Genomic DNA, 19,416 nt, shown 5'->3' with positions numbered 1-19,416 from the left:
GGTGGAAGCAGGAGAGAGAGAAAGGGGAAGTGCTACACACTTTTAAACAATCAGATCTCATGAGAACTCTATGATGAGACAATACTTGAGGGATGGGGCTTAATCATTAGAAACCACCCTCATAATCCAATCACCTCCCACCAGGCTCTACCTCCAACATTGGGAATTACAACTCAACATGAGATTTGGGTGAGGACACAGCACCAAACCCTATCATCTCTCTTACTGGATCCCAATGTTTACTGGTGGATACTAATAAATTATTTACTGCAAAGTTAAGTTTTGTAAAGGGGATTGGTGTCCATGTTTTCTAAGGTTTGTAATTAACGCACATGGACTATAAACAACTATGGAATACGAAAGTTTAATCTTTGAATAAGACTGCCAAGTCGTGGCATTTCACTCTTATTTCAGGTATCAATTGTTTTAGAATAAATTGCACCAAAATGTAGTGACATAACAATCATTTTACCATATTTCACAATTCTGGGAGTCCAGTGGTAACAATTAACCTCTGCTCTACACGATGTCTTTTGAACTACAACATTCAAGATGACTTCTTTCCTCATATGTCCAGTATCTTAGGGTAGCTGAAATGCCTGGGGGATAGATGGATGAAACGATTCAATTTGGTGCATAGGTCTAGGACCTCATTTCTCACTCTCTGTTTGTTTCTTCCCCAGTTGGTCTCTTAGGTGACTTTTTGGGCATTTTGCAGCACACCAGCTGGGTTCCACAAGGTAAGAAGTTGAGCTTGCTACACTGTCACAATGCCTGAGATCAGAAATCCCAAATCATGATTTCTGGTACATCTATTGGTCAAAACCAGTCTCAAGGATGGTATATGTTGAACAGGAGGAAAAAATAAGCTCTATTTCTTGAAATGAATTAAGTGTGCACTCAGGAAGACGACATATTGAGAAAATTCTTTTTTAAAGTTTTATTTTAAGTTCATGAGTACAAGTGAAGGTTTGTCACATAGCTAAACTTGTTTCATGGGGTTGTGTTATACAAATTATTTCATCACCCAGGTGTTGGGCCTAGTACCCATCAATTTTGGTCTAACTGGAAAAATATCAAACAAATTTTCCAACTTGTTTTCAAATTTCTTTTTACTTGTTTTGATTACTTGAAAATCAGAAAGTTATTTGGCTCGATGTCATTAAAAAATATTTCCCCGTGCATAACTCTGTTGTATACCTATCTTATCTTTAGAGAATTTGACATAGAAGCCAAACATTTTTAAATTAAAAACTAAAATGTGTGTGTGTGTGTACGTATGTGTGTGTGTGTGTGTGTGTGTGTGTGTGTGTAATTATAGCTGGTCCTATTTCTTTTGGATTTTTTTTTTAATAAAATAATAAAGTTTAACCGTTCCTAACAACATTAACATTTTAATAATTTAAAATCTAGAAAATTGAAAGTAAGCTTTTGAAAAATTAAAAACATTTCAATTGTTTCAGTAAATAAAGAGAAATTACATTTTCCTTTACATGTTTACTCAATATGTATTTTTCCTTCTATTACATTTTATAATACTCTTTTAAAATATTGCTTTTAATGTTCTTATAATCATACAAAGATACATTTACACAGATATCTTTTGCCCTTCAAGCATTTTCTTTCAAGATAAAGTCATTTTAGTAGCTTAACTAAATTAATGAGCCAGAAACATTAAGGCAACTGACCATCTCAAGTATTCCTATTGCTTTATTCAGCAGAAGTAGTTCCTATGATTTTGTGCTTAATTCACTCCATTTCACTGGTTCACAAACCATGAAAACATTAATTTTATTCAATATTTTTCTTGGCATACTGACTGAATAACTTTCCAAGGAATGAGACATATGGCTGACTTATATCTGGTCTAAGAAGATTCTGTCTTACTACAACATAATTTTATAAAGTTGCCAGTGAGTTTGTATGTCTAGAAAAAATACAAAGATATGTCTATTATGCACAATGTCAAGGCTGTTAAATCTTTATATCTCTTAAACTCAATAACAAAAAGAATATTACAACGTTCTTTTGTCTTTTGCAACTAAAGTATTTTTAGGTAAGTTTCTAAAATAATAGCTTAGAGGAGACTTAATTACTGTAAGTAAAATTTTTCTTGTTACTCATGAAATTTAACAAATATGAAATCTCATTTAATGTCCTTTGGAAAAGTTGGTTCCTCCACTATGTTTCGTGACTTCTATCTTACTTTATGTTGAAAGTTCTCAGGTTGTTGGTCTGTGGATTCCTTATTACAATCTTTAATATTAAAATATTTTGAAACATGATAGAATGAGAAAGAGAAGCCAGACAGTATCAAGGTGTACAGCAGAGCAAGCACTAGAGTTGACCATCAATGGAATTCAGAGACAGCGTAAACTTGGCTGATGGAAAAAAATATTTCTGTTCACTAAATTCTAATTGAAATTAACACTTCTACATGAAGATGTACAACAAATTATAAAACTATGAGGGTTAACTTCAGGTTGAATATCCCTTATCTGAAATGCTTAGGACCATAGATACTTCAGATTTTAAATTTTTTAAACAATTTTGGAATATTCTCATACACAAAATGAGATATCTTAATGATGGGAACCAAGTCTAAATATAAAATTCATTTATGCTTCATATTCACCTTATACACATAGCCTGAAGGTAATTTTATACAATGTTTTGAATGATTTTGAGTATGAAACACAGCTGTGACTGTGTTTTGACTGTGAATTGTCACAGGAGGTCAGGTATGAAATATTCTACTTTTGGTGTCATGTTGGTGCTTAATAAATTTTAAATTTTGGAGCATTTTGGGTGTCATATTTTCAGATGAGGCATAATGAACTTGTATTACTTGTCACCAATATAAATCACGTATTTTTCATATAAACCAACAGTTGTTCCAGATATCTCAATATCTCAATATCCAGATATCTCAATAAATACATGTATTAATATATTATCTATTGAATGTATAAGTATAGATTTCTTATAAAATGCTTTTAATTTCATGAATTCACAAATCTGCTCTAAGAAAGGGGTACATGAATAAACAACGATTAAGAATTCCTTTGATTTTCTCAGGATAGTATGGTTGTTATCTGGTGTTTATTAATCCTTTCTCCATCTTCCATTTCAGATTTCTTACTGTAGCTGGTACAAATACCTTTCCTAGTGAAATTACTCTGATTTTAAATTTTGAATTGCCTTGCCCTTGACAAAGCATATTTGCTAAAATTGTTCTTTAACATGATCTGGCATAACAACACATCTTCTGTCAAACGTATAAGCAAAATGTATGAGGTGCATTTTCAAAATATATCCTGACAATAAGTCTATTCATTCTGTATTTTCCAGCATGGTGACCAGCCTAGCAACTCTAATGATAATGTTATCTACCATAAATTGTCATTATCCATGACACACTAGGCATTAAGGTTTTTCATATCATCCCTGCTTCTCACCACCTTTAAGAGATTTCTCTTTGGGTCAAGACATTATCTTTTTTTTCCTCATCATTGCAATGGAAGTCAAGCTGTTCTTACTACTTCTAGCACTGTCTCTCCTCCAGATACTTCATCACACTCAGAGATTTGCTTCTTCTGCATGAATTAAATTATGCCAGTACTTGGCTGAGAATACTCCAATGTATACCCATACCATTCACAATGAATAGTCAGTATGCTGACAGTCTTTACTTATGACCTTACACAATCTTATTTTATGACTTCTTTTTGGGCAGTCTTAATGGGGTTTTCTGCCTATGGTCTCCCAAAGGTAAAATCAAGGTCTTGGTCAGGGTGGGCTTTTGCCCTGAGGCCCAGGGAGGAAATTGTTTTAAGTTTATTCAGATAGTTGACAGAATTTGGTTTCTTGTGGTTGTAGGAAGGAAGACTTCATTTCCTTGTTCATTGTCAGAGTGGATTCACTGTATCTTCTAGCGAATTCCTTCCTCTTTAAATGAGCACTGCACCATCAAATTCTCCTCATGCTTGGTTGGTTTTGACTTCCTTAACTTCTACCAGCCAAGGAAAAACAAACCACACAAATAAACAAACAAACAAAAAAACCTCCTTTGAAAGACTAGAGATTAATTTATGCTTATTAAATTCATTTCTGTTCTGAAAGTTTATCAAAGTCAACTGATTAGTAAACTTAATTACATCATCAAAATACTGATTGCATTTAAATTAATATAGTCATGGACTAGATATCTCATCATAATCACAGTCCTAGCTAGGAAGTAGTCATGGAAACATTAAGGTGGCCATTTTAGAATTTTCCCTATGTCAAATGTAAAATACTTGGGAATGAGGACGTATTCATTTTCTACTGCTATATCAAAATATTACCATAAATTCAGTAGTTTAAAACAATGCACATTTATTATCTTGCAGTTTCCAAGGACTCCAGCAATTTTGTCTGGATTATTTGCAAGGCTTCCATCAACATGTCCACCAGAGTTGGATTCTATTCTTGAAATTTGACTAAAGAAGGCTATATTTCACGTTTACGTTATTGATGGTGGAAATGAATTCTTTAGGGTAGCAGTAGGCTCTTATTTTCTTGCTGGTTATTGACAGGAGGCCACCCTCAACTCACAGAGCCCAGTCTCAGTTTCTTGCCTCTTGTTCCCCCAAACACAACTGTTTGATTCATCAAGACAACAGGGAAAGGTCTCTTTACATAATGGGCATTATAATATTACATAATGTAATCAGATACATATAATCTCCATATCTTATTCTTGTTGCCTTATTCTATTAATTAGAAGTAAGTCATGGGTTCTGCCATGCAAAAAGAGGATATCACATAAAGGAGTAAATACTAGGAGAGAGACCATGAAGGGGGTAACTTAAGAGTGTTTTCATGGCACAGAAATTTTGGAAAGCAAGAGTAAGAGTGGCGAGACTGAGACGGGCGGATCACGAGGTCAGGAAATCGAGACCATCCTGGCTAACACGGTGAAACCCCGTCTCTACTAAAAAATACGAAAAAACTAGTCGGGCGAGGTGGCGGGCGCCTGTAGTCCCAGCTACTTGTAAAGCTGAGGCAGGAGAATGGCGTAAACCCGGGAGGCGGAGCTTGCAGTGAGCTGAGATCCGGCCACTGCACTCCAGCCTGGGCGAGAGAGCGAGACTCCGTCTCAAAAAAAAAAAAAAAAAAAGAGTGGCGAGAAACATGTCTGTTTGGAGTGGGAGAGAGAAGGAGAGGTGAGAGAGATCCATGTTGGTGTGGGTGGGCGTAGAACTAATGGCATTTAAGTTGCATTCATATATGTGTAAACTGATAGTGCTTCTTTGTTTTATGGTCAAACTCTTGGTCTTTTATTCTGTATTTTTTAAAGTAACTATTGGTTTCTCTTGCTAGCACTTCCACTGATTAGGAATCATAGTTTCCTATCAATAAAATATTTTTTAAAAATAGATGAACATTGATAGCAATATATTATTATACTTAGAAATAGAAAATGAATCAAAAAGTACTGGATTAAATTACCATAAAAGGTTAAGAATAGAGGTCATTTTCTTATCAAATTAAGTGTTTTCATATTTCTTCATTCAAAAAGTCATTTTAGAAATGTAAACCTTTCCATAAGTAAAAAAGGATATATATAAAATATATTATTTATAATATATATTATGAATGTAATATATAATACATATAACTAAATATATATCCTTTGTATATTAATGAAAACTTTTATGTAAATTTTTACATGTACAATATTATTTTTGAACTAAATATAAACTCTGAATGTGATTATAAGTAAAAGAAGGAAACATATAAAAGGCTTAAATCATAAGTGATATCTCAGATGGCAGAAGGAAGAAAATATCAAGGTATGTTTAATCAAAGCATGCAATACTTAGGTTAAACATGAAAAAAAGCAGTAAAATCAAAAGGAAGAGATTTTGAGTGAGAATTTTTTAAATTATAAAGGTTTTTGCATGTTACATTAAGGATATTCTACTCTGAATTAGTTGGGAGGCTACTTTCTAAAAGGTATCTAAAATTATTTTTAATTAAAACATCATAGAGTTGATAATATAAAAATAATTAGCTTTGAATGATAGAACATAGGAAAATCAGGAGTTTACTAAAATAGATCAAGTGATATAATGAACATATATATTGGAAAATATCAGTAATTATAAGGTAGGAGAAATGCCTTCTGGAATTTTTAGGACGTATTGATAGAATGTGTTATACCATTTAAAAAGAAGATGAGTCACTGATTTGGAACTGTATGAATTAAGCAAATTGTGCTGGAAATACATTAAAAGGGAATTTAGGAGAATTCATTTGTTAAGGATTGAGGAGCAAGGCAAAATATTTAAGCTTGGATATTTTTTGTTTGATATTTGAAAAGCATCAGCATGCAGAAGACCGGCAAAACCATATGAACGAGTGTCATATTCTGTGGAAGAATTTAAATGAAATGACCACTTTTAGAATTCCACTGAAAGCTACTGAGTAGGAAATATCAAAAAATGAGGAGGAGAAAAAGGAAATAATGGAATATAAGAGACCAAGGCAGAGAATGAGGAGCTAGTGGAGTATAAGAGACCAAGGCAGTTTCAGGAAGGAAGCTGTCAATATGTCACATATGGATGTCAGAAGAAAAAAAAAAAAATCAAGCACTGTGAGTATAAACATATTTATTCAATTTTATACTTGAGAATAAATATTTTTAAGATCAGTTTTGGAAATTTTTTGAAGCTAGAAGTCATTTTGTCATAGTTTAAAAGTAAATGTGAGTGGTCTACCTTTAGTTTAAGATTGGGTGAGTAGGGCCATATGATTAAACAATTAAATATTGTGAAATGATTAGGTAGAAAGAGAAGAAAGCACAACATATTTTGTGGGGTGTGCAGTGGGGTATATAAACCTAAGAAATTAACAACAGGTGTCTTAGTCCAGTGTCTTAGATCATTTGTGCTGCTATAATAGAATGTAACAAACTGGGTCATTTATATTGAAGAGAAATATATTGGCTCATGATTCTGGAGGCTGAGAAGTCCAATATCAAGGCACATGCAATTTTGGTGTGGGGGAAGGGACCAGTCTCTATTCTCAAGATGGTGCCTTGTGTGCTGCATCCTCAGGAAGGGGAGACCACTGTTTCTCATGTAGCAGAAGAGCCAAGAGAGGGAGCCTGCTCATAAGATCCCTTTGATTAATTTGATTAATGCATTAACTCCACTCATGAGGGTGGAGTCATCATGGCCTAATCATCTTTTTAAAAAACTTCAGCTCTCAATATCTATACATTGGCAATTTAATTTCAACATGTGTTTTGGTGAGGACAGACATTCAAATCATAACAACAGATGAAGGCAAAAAAGACTGAGGAACAAATATTATTTTAATATTTTGTTTAAATCTGCCCTAAAACCTTGCTATTCAAAATGTGGACTGCAGAATAGCAGCATCAGCATCACCTCAGAATCTCAGGACTTATCACAGGCATTTTGAATAGAAATAAACAGGTTAACAGTGTCTCCAGGTGAAATTTGCATTACTCTTAACTATCCTGATGTATACAGGTCTGAACACTACTGGTGCTCACTTAGTCAATTTCATAATTCAAGCTAATTCAATGTCAAACAACTTTTACAGTAAGGTAACTTGTTAAAAAAAATTGTAGAGAGTACCTGCTGGATTTAACTGATGTAAAATAAACTTGATCATTGTTATTGAGTAAACAGTCTTTAGTTACCTTATTATTTACATCTTAAAAATCCAGTTGTTCTCAATAGAGGAAACGAAAGACCCAGAAAGAGGTATGTAATTAAAAGCTGTCATCAAAGTGTGCATTTAACATACTATAAAGCAAAATTCTTCTTTAACTAACAGCAGGTTGAATAAGAGGTTCGGGTTCCTCTGTGACTAAAACTATTACACATCTGAGTAATATCTAAAATATATTCCTGAAAGACTTCAAGATCCCAAACCGCACTATATGTCAATAAGCTATTATTAAATTGGAACCACATGAAAACTAGCATAAACACAGAAAGGGAGCCATATTGTTGCACTATTGTTTTGATTCTCTAGTATTGAAATATAAATTTAATTTACCATTAAAATACATAAAAGATATACCATCTGAAATAAAACTAATATTTTTCTATGTGAACTAAGAACATAAATATTTAAGATAATGTTGTATTCAAAGAGGCAAACATGAAATAGAATAGTTATAACAGTATAAGAAACATACCTTAATAATTGTATGCAACAAGATTTTATAATACAAAAATTTAAACATACAAGTTATGTGAAAAGAAGATTTTAAAGGGTTTATAACATTTCCTCAACTGTTTCTAAGGAAACAATTGTAATAATAAATGATACTATGTTCATTTTAACTCCAGTCTTTTACTCACTTATACTAATATTTACTGACCATGTATTTTGGAACAGGCAATATGCTATGCAGCTGGGATACAACAGTAACATGAGAATCACTGCCTCCCGCGAGCTTGACATTCAAAGAAGATATAACTAAAGTGATGAATTCTTGTTCAACTTAAGGTAGCAGAATTACATGGAGGAAAGTGAGTATCGATTTAGAATTAACTATACCTCTCCATTATCAGATAAGAGTAATTTAATTGAAATGATTACTAATACTACTTTTTTAGGAGATAAACTTATTTAATATACATTAGAGTGACTGAAAATTACTTACTAATTATTAAATCCATACCCCCAAAAAATCCTATAGCAATGCTCTCAAAACTTTAATGTCCATAGGTGGAAATAAAGATTCTGATTTACTGGATCTATGGCGAGGTCAAAGATTACAAATTTCGAGCAAGTTATACCAATGTTGCTGGATTTTTCTTTTAATTGATTGGCAAAGTTGTATAACTGCTGAGTCACCGTTTCTGTTTCCTTCTTGGAGCCACTTTTCTCAAAAAATAAATGTTCTTGTCAGATTCTTTTAAAAAATAGTTGGGTGTCTCTGTACAGTGAATGTGTTAACTGTGGTTAAGACTTTGTCTGTGGCTTTTGAGGGGCTCATTTGCTCTGGCCTCTTAAGTAGAGTGAATGTTCTTTGCAACTTTCCTCACCAGGAAGCCGCTTTGTCAGCGCCTGAGGTTACTACTGTGTGAGCAGGTGCACACAATTCCTGTATTGGAAGAAAAAGCAGTACTTCAGATGAAGAAAACTAAAACTGTCCAAGTCTTTTACACTTTGTTACTGAAACATTTGCCACAGTTAAAGAAATATCAGATACCCTGACAAAAGAAAGAGCAAATACCCTGACATTTTATTTATGTTCAGAATAATTTATTTTTATAAGAACCACGTCTGGAAGACAGATAAAATGTAGCTCAAACGTTCACAATCAAAGCACACTGAAATAGAGAGTGCTATTGTATTGATGAAACACCCCTTATCAGAGCAGACTCACAGTGCTGTAAATATGACTATATTGTTAAGGATAAAGGAAGTACTTTTACTTCAGGCAGCCCACTGACTGAAATACATAATGCAAAAATGAGTGAGTGTTGTATGCTAAAAAGACTCTTTAACATATTCTTAAATTCCATTAAAAATAAAATTAGCATCAGAAAAATGTTTGACCAGAATAAAAAGAACCAACTGAAATCTGAGCTCTTTTGTTTACTATCCATGAGATGTCATATATGATACATAATTTCTGAGTATTGGCTCCTTTAAAAAATTGAAGATAAACTTTTTATTTCTGTTTCCCTTTGAGATGATGAAGAGTAAATAAAAACTAAAAGTAAAATGCTTCATAAATTGCAAATTATTATGTAAATACAAAGCATCATTACTATATGATGTTTGCCTGGCTTATTTCACTTAACATAATGACTATAACATTTGAAATGGGGAAAAAATGTCTTACTTCAACACCAGCTAATAGAAAAATGCTACATCAGGATGGATTCTAAATGTTATTGATCCACTATAAAGAGGAATTTTTTAATGTGCATATGTTGCCCTCTGGAATGACATATTTTACAATAAAAATGAAATGTTAAGTCAAATTAAGATTTTCCCTTCAAATTCACTTATTTTATTGCAGTATTTTGACACTTTCTATCAATGCCTTAGCAATAAATTAATATTTTCTATTCCCTTGTAATTACATTATTACAATGGAATCTAATTCTTTGACTGTAAGATCTCTTAAAAAATAAGCTTTACCATTTAAAATCATTTCTATTAGAAAAATTATGTTAATAAATAAGACCCATAAATCTTCAACCTTACTATTATGTATTTGACTTGTACTTTTAGACAGAATGGAATAAATCTTTATTAATAAATTCTGGTTTTTATTTCATGGGTATTTACTTAATCTAAAAAAAAAAACAAACTCTTCCCTAAACCTATTAGATAGGCTGGGCAAAATACAACAAACAATTTATCAAAGATTGCAATAAAGGAAAGCCCAAAAAATAAAAACAAACACAAAAAAATGGTAGACATAAAATAAAATGTAGATTCTTCTAAAAATGTTTGTCAATAACAGAGTCTGAACAGCAGCCCAGTATAAGGGATACAAGGCCTTGTAACATCATAAAGTAAGAAGCTGAAACAATAGCGCCTCAGAATTTGTGGACCACAAAGAGATACACACTCAATGAAACGGTAAACTTTACAAAGTCCAACCTTTCTACAAGGAAAAGATAAGTTCTTTATTAGTTTTAGCTCCAGGTAGTGGAAACTATCATCCCAAGAGGACAGGATACTTTAGCTATGTTCTTAATTATATTTGGGATTTGAATTTTTACTGCAACATTATAAGACAACAAATAGCTTTAAAGTGTTTTCGAGTTGGTAGTAACTGGGGCACCTGGCAGCAGCAAACACAAATTCTCGCTAAAGAAAATGACAATTAACCTAAGCCCTAAGAACTGCTACTGATTAAGACCATTCAAATATATGTTTGCAAACCTAAATTTCAACACTACTGATTAAGACCATTCAAATATATGTTTGCAAACCTAAATTTCAACATAGAATAAAGAAATCATCATACATTAGTTTTAATAAAACAAAATTAGACAACTAAGTATTTCAGATGTGTAAATTTATATATATACACACTATAAAACACATGTAATTTTTTAATGAAATAATTGAAAATACGAGCAAGGAATAAGAAATGAGAAAATATCAAAAGACAGTTTTAAAATTAACAATAAGAATTTGTAGAAATGAAAAATGTATTCACTGAATTTAAAAGTTCAATGGATGGTTTAATATGAAGATTAGACACAGCTGAGAGATAAGCAATGAGTTGGAAGATATAGCTGGGCATGCATGTTAAGAGATGACAGGCAAAGAATGAAAATTCTGAAAGCTGGGAAGAGTTGAGAGGCATAGATTATGGACAGAATGAGAAGGTATAGTATGCATCCAATTGGCATTCTGAAAAGAGACAATACAGAAAATGGAAGAGGGAAGAAACAAGATGGAGTCTCACTCTGTCACCCAGGCTGGAGTGCAGTGGCACGATCTCGGCTTCTGCTCACTGCAAGCTCCGCCTCCCAGGTTCTCATCATTCTCCTGCCTCAGCCTCCTGAGTAGCTGGGACTACAGGTGCCCACCACCGCGCCCAGCTAATTTTTTTGTATTTTTTTTAGTAGAGACGAGGTTTCACTATGTTAACGAGGATGGTCTCGATCTCCTGACCTCGTGATCTGCCCACTCGGCCTCCCAAAGTGCTGGGATTGCAGGCGTGAGCCACGGCACCTGGCCAGAAACAAGATTTAACACAATAAAAGGCTGTGAATTTTCCCAAATTGATAAAAAGCATGCCTCTGTATTTTAAGGAATCATACTGAAACCAAGAAAATAAATTTAAAAAAAGAAAATCTTCACTTGGACAAATTATACTGAAAATTTAGAACACCAAAGAAGATAAAGAAAATATTAAAAGAAAAAAGGCAGGCTACTTATAAGAAGCAAAGATTAAGTGAATATACAAAATGATACTACAAAACATCTTCAGAAATGAATGGGGATTATAAAGAAAATTATCAGGATATTCATTAATATTGGTCAAAGATCTATGAGAATGTGATTTGGAAGAGCTACAATGGCTAATCTGTTCCTTAAATAGTATGATGAATTGTTGGTTATCATGTAGTAACCTCTTATATTTAAATATGGAATAAAACATTAAAGAATCTAAAACACTAATTCTAATAAAAATGTTGTAAGTCAATTGATTAGGAAAAGAGTATACTTGGATAGAGACTTAAAGGAGTAAGTATTTGATCCTCAAAATTAGTATCAACTCTCAATTCCTGAGGCTTTACAATTTGTTAAGCCTTCCTCAAAGGGGCAAAATCTATTAACTCCATTAGGCCTTACACTAACTCAATGGAGTACATAATTTCATTTTTCCATTGTACTGATGAGGAAAATAAAACACAAAGCAATTATCCATAATTAGGTTTGACTTTTGGCTAAGTATTCACTTAGAAAGTTATCTTTTAGAACATCAGGAAATCAATCTGTCAGAACTAGATAACACTAAAACTATGAGCACACAAAGTCACATCTTTTATAATTGTAAGTTAATTAAAATATGCTCTATTTCTTCTAAAATATTTTTCTATAAATGTTTTAATATGCAAAAAACTATTCTAAATGCAATAATTTTCATTTATCATGACCTCAAAACCTTGAATTTATATTCCTAAACACAGGTCTATGCAGAGTTTTTATTTATACTATGCAAAATATATTTTATTCCGACATCCTTGTAAAGCTATTTGATTGTGATTTAGTTTTTAAAATTATGATATAATTAACTTTGTACATTTAAACCTTCAGCACATGACTCAGGATTTTCTGCATACAGTAAGAAAAACTGTATTATATTGAATAGCAGTAACTTCTTGAGTAAATATTCAAGTGAGTGAATTCCTTCATATAAATTAGAAATGGTAAAGCTTGATAAGATTACTTTAAGTTAATGCATATTCTTATTACTTCTGTAATTTTATGAAAACTAATACCTGAGTAACTGCCTTCAATGAAAATCAACCCAGAATATGAGTAACATGGGAAATGATCTGTTCCTAGTTAATTACCCTTAAATAAGATACTTTTTACCTTTTGTAAATATGAGGGTAAATACATACATTTGTAAGAAAATTCCTAGCTTAGACTATGTCAAATTTTCAAGTTACATTTTTATATAACATTCTCATCTCTTGTAGAGTATGCCCACTAAACAAACTATGTCAAATGAGACAATGCGTGCTGTGGAAACAAAAGTGACTTAATCTTGTTTGCTAATCCATCTTGTTCACTTTGGATTAACTCCAGTTCCATGAATGCCTCCAGATTTCTACTTGATTTGCTGTGCTTAGCATAAAAACTTGTCAATCTTGATACAAATCATCAGCATACAGCATTCTTACCTGTCCTGGAGGGTTGCCTTTAATTGTATACCATTCGCAGTGGTATATAAGCCCTGAGTCTGGGGAGTAACAGTTTGGGGATCTACCTGTCTTGCTGCCACCTGAGACCATGCTTCTATCAGTAAGTTACACCAGTAAACAATCTGGATTTCTCTGTCTCCTTCTTTGATTTGTCACATCTTTCTGCATTTGGAGGTTGTTTTGTAAATATGACCCTTTCACAGAACACATCGGAAAATCTATAAAAGTGTACATTACTTCATCAGTATCAAATATTATTATGTTACTACTACTTTTATTAAGCTACAGCTTTCCTTATTTTTACAGAGTGGCAGAGGCCATATATAATAGAAGTTGTGCTATTCTTCAGTCTTGAAGCAATGTGGTGTTCAAATCATGTCTTGCATAGGAAATATACTACATTTCAAACTTAGTATGACATTATGTCAAGAGCATTTCATCTCTTCACTGAAATTTGAAATAAAGATTATGGATGCCACCAATATTTTTAATTATCTCCTATTTCTTACTTTAAAAAAAACAACAAAAGAATAATCATATGAAGGAAGATGGGCCCCAGATTATTACTTTCAGTTTAAAAAGTGAGAAATGATGAAAATTTGAAATCGTTATAGAATTTAGAATAAAGAATACAGGAGTCTGATAGTTATTAGTTAACTGGGATAGTAAAGAAATACGAGTAACACTATGACATTTATAACTTAGATGAAATGAACTAATTCTTTAAAAGACACACATTTCCAAAACCCACAAAAGAGGAAACAGATCATCTAAGTAGGTCTATTTTAAAGGATTGGAATAAGTAATTAACGATCTTATAAAGAAAAAGCACAAGGCGCTAAAGATTTTACCAGTAAATTCTACCAAACATTTAAAAAACAAATACTATCAGTTATCCACAAACTCTTCCATAAAATAGAAGCAGAAAGAATACTTCCTAATTATCCTAATGTCACAATCAGATAAAAACATTACAGGAAAGAAAAACTACGTATCATCATCTCTGGTGAATGTAGATGCAATAATGTTCAACAGAAATATTTCAGTACAGTTCAACATTATAATATCTGTTAAAGTAATTCATCTTATCAACAAGCTAAAGAGGAAAAATCATATATCATTTGATGTATAAAATAAGAAGGCACTTATCAAAATGCAACACCCTGTCATGATAAAATTGTTCAAACTAGGACAAAGGGGGACTTTGTCAACTCTATAAAGAACATCTACTAACAGCTTACTGCTAACATCATGCTCAATGGCAGGACACTTGACATTTTCCTTGTCGGATTTTGAAAAAGGAAGCGATGTTCTCTTACCACTTTTATTTGACATCCTGTTGGAAGTCTTAGCTAATGCAACAAGACAAGAAAAAGATGCAAATGATCAAGGGGGAAACCGTCTTTGTTTGCAGATGATATGATTATCTATGTAGAAAATTCCAGAGAATGAGGAACAACAGCAACAATGCCTGTAATGACTTAAGCTAGTATAATGATGCCATTGATGTTTTGTAGATATCCACAAAATGGTTAGAAAGTTTATATGTAAAGGTGCAAGGTCTAGAAGCGCCAACACAATACTGCAGAAAGACAAAGGAAGGGGATTGACACTCTTGATTCAAGATTTACTCTAAAGCTACAACAATCAAGACAGCATAATATTGGAAAATGGATACACATAGAAATTAACTGACCAGATTAGGGAGGCCAAAAATTGACCCCCACAAATATAGTAAACTGATCTTTGATAGGAGCGAAGGCAATTGAACAGAGAAAGGATAGTCTTCTCACCAATTGACTGGAAAATTTGGCTGTCCATATGTAAAAGAAAAATCAACGTAGACATATATATTACACATTTCAGGTGAATTAACTCAAAATAGATCAGAGACATAAATGTAAGTATACAAAACTAAAAATCTCCTAGAAGCATAATAAGAACAAATCTAGCTGACCTTGTATTTGTCAAGGTATTTTTAGATACAATACCAAAACCATGGCGCAAGAAAAACAGTTAGATAATTTGAACTTTACTAAACTAATACTTCTGTGAAAAACCCTGAGACAAGAATGAAATAACAAGTCAGGTGTGGCGGTCCATGCCTGTTGACTCAGCTACTTTGGAGGCTGAGGTAGGAGGATCATTTGAGCCCAAGAGTTTGAGACTACCCTGGGCAATATGGGGAGACTTCACCTCTAAGAGAAAGAGAGAGAAAAAAGAAATGGCAAGACAGAGCTCAGATAAAATATTTGCAGAAGAACATATCTAATAAGTAACTTTGTAACCAAAACACTCAAGGAATCCTTATGACCCAAAAGAAAAAAACTAACAGGCCAGTTTAAAAATAGGCAAGAGTGGGGAGGCTGTGCATGTGTGGGGACAGGGGCTATATGACAGCTCTCTGTATTTTCCACTCAATTTTTTTTGTTTTAATCTAAAACTGTTCCAAGAATTAAAAATGGGCAAAATACCTAAACAAACACCTCATCGAAGAAAATATAGTTGGCAAATAAGCATATGAAGATATTTTCAACATCATTTGTCATTAGGGAGTCACAAATTATAATAACAATGTGATATCACTATACACATTTTAGGATGACTAAACAAAAATAAAAACAAAAGCTGGCAATATCTGCTGCAAATGAGAATGTGGAAAAGCCAGAATCCTTCCTCATTGCTGGTGGGGATGCAAAACAATACCACATTGGAAGACAATCTGGCAGTTTCTTACTAAAGTAAACATGGTTTTACCATATGATCCAGTACTGTGCTACTCCATATTTACTAGCTAATTTGAAAAATGTCCAAAAACCTGCACTTGAATATTTATAGCAGATTTATTTATGAGCACTAAAAATGATTGGAAGCAACCAAGATTTTCTTCAATAAGGGAAAGTATAAGCAAAGCAGGGTACCCCAAAGCAATGAATATTATTCTGAGATAAAAAGAAATAAACTGTCAAGCACAAAATAACATGAAAGCATCTTAAATTCATGGAGCAAAATGAAAAAAGCCCGTCTGAAAAGGCTTTGTACTGTGTGGTTCTAATTATATCTCATTCTAGAAAAAGCAAACTACAGAGACACAAAAAGATGAGTGGCTGTCAAGGGTATGGGGAAGATAGAGGATTAAATATGTGAAGTGAAATATTTTAGGGTAGTGATTCTATTATGTATCACACTTTAATTGTGGATATGTGAGACTATTCCTATGTCAAAACACATTAAGATTTATAGCACACAATGAACTTTAATGCATGAAAATTATAAACATTTTTTACAAGGTTGGAGAAATCACAAGATTGAATGTAAAATAATATATGTAATCCATATTGTAATTACATACTGCAAATATGTAAAACAATCTCAGTAAAGGAGGTAGGAGAAAAAGGTGTCGTCCTCAAAATAACTTTGGAAATGAGTGGAGGTCCATAAAACCAATGGCAAGAAATTATACATAACCACTGAAGCTTCGTTGTTAAAGTTTTATTACATCATGATACAAGTTAAAAATTTCTGATAGTACTATTCGTGCATACTGGAATTGAAAAACCAAGTAGACAGATGAGAAATGTTGGGAGCCAGATTTCTCCCTATTGGAATGGGAATTTATAGATAAACGAGGGAAGGAGGGAAGAATGATCCATATAGTAATGGATTAGAATTAAAAACATCAGTCTGAACCGATGTTTACTTAACATAGACATGGTTGGTTACATATATAAATATTTATAGAGATGTATAAATCCATTGGTTAGTATATACATGCATGTATTTTCTTGTTCTGACACCTAAGAGAGATGAGAAGCAGGATATCCCAGCAGCAAGAAATATATTAATACCTAACCTGTTCTTGATTTCTAATATTCTTTAATAAAAGGGACCAAGGAACCAAGAGTCTGGAGAAATGACTGATTTTAATATTTGGGCAGGGAAGTTTCAAGAGGAATCTGGAGCATTTTGCAGTGTCAGAAATTAAGGAAATGGTGCACAAACAAACAAACAAACAAACAAAAAAACTCTCTTCACACAACTATGGAGTATGCTAAAAAAAACCAAACAAACAGGAGCCAAATTAAAGAGCGCCCAGTGGTCAAACCTGGAAAGATTTGAGTAACAATAAATAAAGCAATATTTTATTCTAATCTAAAGAATAAGATACATATCCATGAATTCATGCTGTCATCAATTAAGGATTGAATAAATACATACATAGATTCAGGGGAGAAAAGTTTCCATGCAGAAAATTTCCAACTTATTTATGTGGATACCTTGTCCTCAAAGAGGTGAAGTGTGACTCCTCACCCCTTAAGTGTGGGCTATGCATAGTAACTTTCTTCCAAAAAATACTATATGAAAAGTTGGAGAAATTATAACTTTACAGTAAATAAAGCTGATAAAGCTTACTGCAGGCAGGTGATAAAAATCATCTTCAACTATGCTAAGTGATGTGGATACAATATATCCTCGATAGGATGTCAGTAAAATGGTACTTTACTTTGTGATTTTTCTCTCATATTTCCAGAACCCTGGTCTCATCGTGAGAAAAACTTCATACAAATGCTAATGTGGGACATTCTAATTATCTGACCAGCACTCTTCAAAACTGTCATGGTTATCAGAAACAGCCAAAGTCTGAGAAAATACTGCAGAAAACGGAGCCCAAAAATGCATGACATCTCAATGCAATGTGGTATCCTGAAAGAGCAAAAGAGATTAGGTAAAAACTAAGAAAATCCAAATTAAGGATGTCCTTTATTCAATAATAATTTATCAAAATTGGTTCATTAATTATAACAAGTATACAGTATTAAGGTAGGATATTAATAAAAGGGAACACTAAATGTGTATTTAAGACTGCTCTGTATTATATTAGAAATAACCTGTAAATCAAAAACTGTTAAAAATGTCTTAAAATTATTTTCAGAGGTTAAAATGTCTTTTATTTATGTGGATATTAGGGGAAATTTCTATATTGTAGGTTTACTGGATGATAAGATACTTAACAAGTAGCAGTAGCCAGCCTGCTTTCTCTTCTTTTGTAGTAGAAATAACCATGAAAAGAAGCAAATCTCTGACAGAAATCTAAAGTTTCAAGCAAAGTGTAACATTAGAGAAGTATAACTAAAAATATTCAAATAATCAAGAATATAGAGCAGAAGGGAGAGATCTTAAAAGATCAAGCAAATAGAAAACAAGTGATAAAATGGCTTACAAAAACCATATCATATCAATAGTCACATTAAGTACTGATGGACCAAACACTAACCAGCAGGTTGTCATCTAATTGTAGCGATTTCTGGGTAGTATATAGCAGGTAAATGCAAATATAATGGATACTGTCTTTAATTTTTACTATGACTTATTTATAAACACTTATTCAGACACAAAAAATAAGCTTGACTTTATAAATGTACAGCAGGTACAAGCATACTCATGCATAAACTAGCTAAAATGTATTTGATTAGTTTTTAAAACATATGTAATATAATTACACAGCAAGATTACAAATTTCTGACAGAAATTTTTGCAAACTCTCACCATTATTATTTAAGGTTGTTATTTAAGAATAAATATAATGTATGGATATATTTGATAATCATTTTTTAATATACAACATTTCAACCACATGTATAAGCCTAGTTCAACAAATATTGTATGCAAATAGTTTAAAGTCTAACTACCTTCTAGTATATTTACTTAATTCATTTTCATTAATTCAAACCCAGAAATTGTTAATAACACATAAAATTTCAATTGAACATATATTCTCCATTTGCAGATTAACCTAAAAATAGATATAATGTTTAGTTTTTGAAATCGAATGATTTATGAGATATGCCCTGGAAATTTGCTTGCAACATACGTGTGTGTGTGTGTGTGTGTGTGCACATGCCTGGGTTATGGATTTGCCTCAAGATATTTTATTTGGTTGAGGTCATTCACGCAGATGTTTAAAAAAAGTTTT

Source organism: Chlorocebus sabaeus, chromosome 2 (genome assembly GCF_047675955.1).
Source record: "Chlorocebus sabaeus isolate Y175 chromosome 2, mChlSab1.0.hap1, whole genome shotgun sequence".
Classification (NCBI taxonomy): domain Eukaryota; kingdom Metazoa; phylum Chordata; class Mammalia; order Primates; family Cercopithecidae; genus Chlorocebus; species Chlorocebus sabaeus.
The sequence above is the reverse complement of the archived record's forward strand: the minus strand, read 5'-3'. Positions refer to the sequence as shown.